The 7,195-nt window shown below is 35.9% G+C and overlaps 1 non-coding gene across 1 annotated transcript; it reads left to right on the top strand.

The window, feature by feature from the left end:
- The first annotated feature begins 5,727 nt into the window (after window positions 1–5,727).
- On the top strand, window positions 5,728–5,800 carry TRNAK-CUU (transfer RNA lysine (anticodon CUU)). Its single transcript has one exon. It is a non-coding gene; the product is annotated as a tRNA-Lys (tRNA).
- Window positions 5,801–7,195: the final 1,395 nt, after the last annotated feature.

Here is a 7,195-nt window from a genome sequence, read left to right as displayed (position 1 = left end):
ACACTATTGACTGTAAGATGTATTTCTTAATAAACCATGGGTTTTTGTTTAAAAAAAGATTCTAATCATAAGGAAATGATCAGACAAACCAAATTCAGGAACATTATGCAAAAGAGCTGACCTGGACTCTTCAAAAATGTCAATGTCATGAAAGATAAAAAAGTTCAGGAAATATCTTTAAAAGAAGGTAAAGAGACATGGCAACTAAATACAATGTGTGATCTTTAATGGGATCGTGGATATTAAAAATGCAGTATAGGGCTTCCCTGGTGGTGCAGTGGTTGAGAGTCCGCCTGCCAATGCAGGGGACACGGGTTCGAGCCCTGGTCTGGGAAGATCCCACATGCTGCGGAGCAACTGGGCCCGTGAGCCACAACTACTGAGCCTGCGCGTCTGGAGCTTGTGCTCCGCAACAAGAGAGGCCGCGATAATGAGAGGCCCGCGCACCGCGATGAAGAGTGGCCCCCGCTCGCCGCAACTAGAGAAAGCCCTCGCACAGAGACGAAGACCCAGCGCAGCCAAGAATAAATAAATAAACAAATAAATAAATTTTAAAAATGCAGTATAAAGGACATTATTGTTACTGGGACAATTGAAGAAATAGGAATACAGAATACATATTAGATAACAGGCATATCAATGTTAGATTTCCTGAGTGTGATAGTTTTCCTAAGTGTGATAATTGTATTATAGTTATATAGGAGAATGTAATATTTCTTAAGAAAAATATGCTTGAAGTATGTATGAGTGAAATGTCAAGATGTCTGAAACTTATGTTTAAATCTCTTGGATCATTCACAAAAAAAGAGAGAGAGAGTGTGTGTGTGTGTGTGTGTGTGTGTGTGTGTGTGTGTGTGTGTGTGTGAACATTTACACAAAAACACACTTAAATAGAAAACAAGTATGGCAAAACGTTAACAACTGGTGAATATAAGTGGAGGGTATGTGGGTATTCACTGTACTATTTTTACACCTTTTCTGTAGGATTAAAAATTTTCAAAATAAAAAAAGCAGGAAAAAGAAAATATCATGTAAAAAATAAAATTAAAAAAATATGCTGAGCCAAGGATAAAATGCAAGAGACAAAATTGTGATGGGAAAGTTACAGGTATAGTGAGGACAAAAAGTCTGAATCTATGACTTCTTATGGTTCTATTCCTACGAGTCCACCCTACTGCCTCTGAATATTCTATCATATGCCACATAGTCTTCAAATTAGGAACCAAACACACTCCCATGATGTTAGGATCATAAACTCTTGACCTTGTGTCACAAGAAAAAGTTGTATGAGAAGTTCATTCTATGGCTTAAACTGCTTCCTGTTCTCTTTCCTAGAGACATGGTCTCCAGGACCTTCTTGTTTGAAGGGCTAACAGAGTTTCTTTTCTTTGGCTGTAGGTTTGTCATAGGGATAACATAGTCCCCACAGTCTGGAAGGAGAGCCAGGTGCCAGCAATTCCAGGCAATTTAAAATGCATTTTTGAAAGTCAGAGAAAATTTGTCTAGTTTGCAAGGCTTCCTTCCTCTAATGTTTATGTGAACCTTTTCTGGGCATATTCTGAATCTGACTCTTCTCTCTTTCCTCATGGTTCTCCCCTGTCCTGGTGACCTGGAAGATCACCACTGTTGATTCTTTATGTGTGTCACCCATGAGCATGTGTGTGTATTCCCTCTTCCTTCCTTTGCTTATTATTTATTAATCCATGATAATTACTTATTTATGTAGGTCACTCTATTTTAAATGATAATTTTACAAATGTTTAAGCAGATGAGCATTTGTGCTCCAAAGGGCAGGAGAGATGAACAAGAGACATAAAATGTACCACAGAGAGCTGGATTAGGAAATAAACATAGACCCGGAATCTCTTCTTCTACCTCTATTGTCATCTGCCTTTTATCATTTTAGGAATTGTCCTGATCTCCTGTTTTTAAAGGCCCTTTACTATTTTAAATATCCTCGTGATTGTTTTGGATTCCACTACCTTGAAAGTGAAGCAAGGTTTGTTTGCTGTTTTCAAGCAGGATCCACGATGGCTATAGAACACGGCTAACCTGACCAAACTGGAGACTGGAGTCTGAGAGTTATGGATCCAGCCTAAACCAGGCCCCTGATTGGTCAATAAATTTTTACTGAGCACCTACTATTAGTCAGGCACAGTGTTTGGAAGTGGAGGGAAAGACTGGCTGAGACACAACCCTAACTTAGTGGTCCACAGTATTCCACGTCAGGCTCACACTGGTCTCATCTGAAGAAGAGTATGGGGGAGAAGATGGTGCTTACCACGTGGATATGAGTGCATCATTAAGGAATTGTGTTCATCTGCTAGTAACAGACTCGCAATAAAGAATGGCTGAAATAAATTGGGAGTTTATTTTTCTCTTTTGCAGATAGAGGTAGGCAATGTAGTGGTGGCCTGACAAGCCCATAAAGCCATCCAAGTCCCAGGTTTTGCCTATCTTGTTGCTTTGCCCTTCTTAGCATACAACTTCCACCCGAAAGTTCGCCTCACGGTTGCAAGATGGCCACTGCAACTCTAGCCATTGTGTCTGCATTCCAGGCTGGAAGAGAGAGGAAAGAGAAAAGGGGCAAAAGACCACTTTCCAGGTGAGTCAACTTCCTTTTAAAAGAGCTTTCCCAGAATCCCCACCCAAAACTTCTGCTTACATCTTATTAGCCAGAACTTAGTCACTTCCCAGTTGTATCTGTAAGGAAAAATCTCAACCAAAAAAAAAAAAAATCAGAGTTCTGTGAGTAATTACTCATTTGAAAGTACAAGCCCAGATACTTATTATGTTGGCTCGTCTTTTCAACTGGGCTCTAGTACTTTTAAAGTTAACTTTGCTGGTTCCTTTTCATCACACAATTATCTAAATTTTTTTCTCATAAGAGTACAAGTTAAGAAATTCACTTTAAATATAAAAACGTAAGTAGATTAAATGTAAAATAATGGAAAAAGAGATATCATGCTAACACGAATCAAAAGAAAGCTTGAGCAGCTAGATTAATATCAGACAAAGTAGATTTCAGAGCAGAGAATACTATCAGGGAAAAAGAAGATCATTTCATACCGATAAAGGGGTCAATTCATTAGGAGGACATAATCCAAAACATTCATATACCTTATAACAGAGTTTCAAAATATATGAGGCAAAGTCTGAGAGAACTGAACAGAAAAGTAGACAAATCCACAATTATAGTTTACTTCAATACCCCCTCTAAATAATTGATAGAGCAAGCAGAAAGAAAAGCTGTAAAGCTATAGAAGACTTGAACGAACAACACAATCAACCAATTTGACCTAAGTGACATTTATAAAACATCCCATCTAACAACAGCAGAACACATATTCTTCTCAACTGTGTATGGAACATTTACCAAGATAGACCACACTGGGAGCTATAAAATCAGTCTCAGTAAATTTAAAAGGACCTAAGTCATATAGAATACGTTCTCTAAGCACAATGGAATTTAAATTAAAAATCAACAACAAAAATATCTGAAAAATCCATAAACACTTGAAAGCTAAATAACACACATCTAAATAACCCATGGGTCAAAGAAGAAATCAGAAGGAAAATTAGGAAGTATTCTGAATTGAATGAAAATGAAAACATAACATAACACAATTGTGGGATGCCACTAAAACAGTACCTAGGGCACATTTTATAGCACTAAATACTTATGTTGGAAAATAAGAAAGGTCTCAAATCAATTACATTAACTTCTACCTTAAGAAACTAGAAAAAGAAGAGCAAATTAAACCCAAACTAAGCAGACGAAGGGAAATAATAAATATCGGAGCAGAAATCAGTGAAATAGACAACAGAAAAATGACAGAGAAAACAAATGAAACCCAAAGCTGCTACTTTGAGAGCAATAAAATTGATTTTCTTGAGTTCACTGAAGAAAAAACAGAAAACTGAAAAAGTACTATATTAAGTAAATCGAATTTTCAGTTAAAAACCTTCCTACAAAGAAAATACCAGGCCTAGATGTCATCACTGGTGAATTCTATGAAACATTTAAGGAAGAATTAATACGAATTCTTTGCAACTCTTACAAAAAAACTGAAGAGAAAGAAATACTTCCCAATTCATTCTATAAGTCTGGCACTACCTTGATACCAAAACCTAATAAGGACATTACAAGAAGGGAAAATTAAAGATCATATCCCTCACGAACATAGATGCAAAAATTCTAAACAAAATTTTAGCAAATTGAATCCAACAATATATTAAAGTATAATGTGTCATGACCAAGTGGGGTTTGTCCCAGGAATGGAAGTTTGGATCAATATACAAAAATCAATTATATGTTTATGTACCATTAACAGTCAGAAATTAAAAATTTTAAATACCATTTAGAGTAGCATCAAAAAATAGTAAAAACTTAGCAGTAAATCTAACAAAATTGTGGAAAATCTGTATACTAAAAACTACAAAGCATTGCTGAAATTAAACAAGACCTAAATAAATGGAGAGATATATTATATTCATGTGTCATAAGGCTTATTATGTCAATTCTCCCCAAATTAATCTGTAGATTAAATGCAATCCCAGTCAAAATTTCAGCAGGCTTTTTGGTAGAAGCTGACAAGATGGTCCTAAATTTCATAGAAATGCAAAGGACCTAGAATAGCCAAAATAACTTTGAAAAAGAGGAACAAAATTAAAAGATAAAACTAATTGATTTCAAAGTCTTATTATAAAGCTACAATAATCAAGACACTGTGGGACTGACGTCATGATAGGTGGGTGATTAGATCAATGGAATGGAGTAGAGTCCAGAAATAAACATACACATATATGGACAACTGATTTTTGACAAAGGTACAAAAACAATTCAGTGGAGAAGGGATAGCCTTTTCAACAAATTGTGCTGGAACAACTGGCTATCCATATGCAAAATAAAAATGTATTTGAATCCATACCTCACAAGAAAAATGGATTCAAAAGAGATCAATGACCTAAATGTAAAAATTCTATAACGTCTAGAAGAAAACAGAAAACTGTGGTCTTGAGTTAAGCAAAAATTTCCTTGAAATAGCACCAAAAGCTCAATCCATGAAAAAAAAACTGATAAATTGGATTTCATCAAAATGTAAAATTTTTCCTCTTTAAAAGATACTGTTAAGAGAATGAAAAGATAAGCAACATACTGGGAGAAAATATTTGTAAATCATATATGTGATAAAGGGTTTGTATTGAGAATATGTAAAGAACCCTCAAAGCTCAATAATAAGAAAACAAACAACCCGGGCTTCCCTGGTGGCGCAGTGGTTGAGAATCTGCCTGCTAATGCAGGGGACACGGGTTCGAGCCCTGGTCTGGGAAGATCCCACATGCCGCGGAGCAACTGGGCCCGTGAGCCACAACTACTGAGCCTGCACGTCTGGAGCCTGTGCTCCGCAACAAGAGAGGCCGCGATAGTGAGAGGCCCACGCACCGCGATGAAGAGTGGCCCCCGCTTGCCACAACTAGAGAAAGCCCTCGCACAGAAACGAAGACCCAATACAGCCAAAAATAAATAAAACAAAAAACAAAAAACAAATGTGGGGTTTAAAAAAAAAAAAAAGAAAACAAACAACCCAAAAAATAAAAGTGAGCAAAATATTTGTATAGATACTTCACCAAAGAAGATATATGGATGGCAAATAAGCACGTGAAAAAATGTTCAAAATCACTAGTTATTTGGGAGATGGAAATTAAAACCACAATGAAGGGAATTCCCTGGTAGTCCAGTGGTTAGGGCTCTGTGCTCTTACTGCCGAGGACCCAGGTTTGATCCCTGGTCGGGGAACTAAGCTCCCTCAAGCCACACTGCATGGCATAAATAAATAAATGAATGAATGAATGAATAAATAAATAACATTTGATTAACAGATTTGATCTATTGGTCATATATACAATCCCAAACCAATAATAAGATAATAAATACTTCTTACCAGACCAAAAAAGAAAAACAACCACAATGAAATACTATCTCACACCTTTTAAAATGGCTAAAATGAAGACCGTGCCAAGAGTTGATATGGGTGTGAAAGAACTGTAATTTGTATACACTGCTGACTGGACTATAAAATGTACAAATGTACAACCACTTTGGAAGACAACTGGAAGTTGCTCAAGAGGTTGTATATACACCTACCATGTGATCCAGCTATTCCACTTCTAGGTATTTATCTAGGAGAAATGAAAGCATATGTCAATACAAGGACTTGTCCATGAATTTTCATAGCAGCTTTATTTAATAGCCAAGAACTTGAAACAATCACCCAACTAGCCATCAATAGGTGAATGAATAAATAAATGGTACATCCATACAATGGAATACTACTCACCATTCAAAAGGAGTAAACTATCGACACACACAACGACACAGATGAATCACAAAAGTAATTATTCTAAGTGAAATAACCCAGACCAAAAAACGTACACAGTAGTATAATTCCACTTATATATAATTCTAGAAAATGCAAACTAATCAATAGTGTCAGAAAACAGATTAGTGGTTGCCTGGCGGGTGGTGGCAGTTGGTAAGGAGCAAGAAGAAGGGGGATGAGGAAACTTTTTGGGGTGATGAACATGTTCATTATCCTATGAAGTTGATATTTTAATAGATACATATACGTCAAAAGTTATCAAACTGTATACTTTAAGTATATGCAGTTTCTCATATATCAGTTACATCTCCATAAAGGTGTTAGAAAACAGATTTTTCGACGACTGGTCAATGTTCATTGCATGGTTGTACTTAGCCATGTTCTCTTCAATTATCTCTAAACTTTTAGTATTATCTTTGTTCAAAATCTTTTTTTAAAGTTTAGTGTATATATTTTATTGAAATGGTTATTCTCTAAACATCCACATCATTCCATCTGTACCTTCTTCCTACAAACATTTTCTCTTCTACCATTCAATTTTTTTTTTTTTGCTTTTTTAAAATTGAAGTATAGTTGAATTACAATGTTGTGTTAATTACTGCTGTACAGCAAAGTGACTCAGTTATACATATATATACATTCTTTTTCATATTGTTTTCCATTATGGTTTATCACAGGATATTGAATATAGTTCCCTGTGCTATATAGTAGGACCTTGTTGTTTATCTGTTCTATATATACCAGTTTGCATCTGCTAATCCCAAACTCCCAATCCATCCCTCTTCTATCCCCCCATAAATCTTTGAATGTAT

The sequence above is a fragment of the Eubalaena glacialis genome, chromosome X, assembly GCF_028564815.1.
Source record: "Eubalaena glacialis isolate mEubGla1 chromosome X, mEubGla1.1.hap2.+ XY, whole genome shotgun sequence".
In the NCBI taxonomy this organism is placed as follows: domain Eukaryota; kingdom Metazoa; phylum Chordata; class Mammalia; order Artiodactyla; family Balaenidae; genus Eubalaena; species Eubalaena glacialis.
The sequence above is the reverse complement of the archived record's forward strand: the minus strand, read 5'-3'. Positions and strand labels throughout refer to the sequence as shown.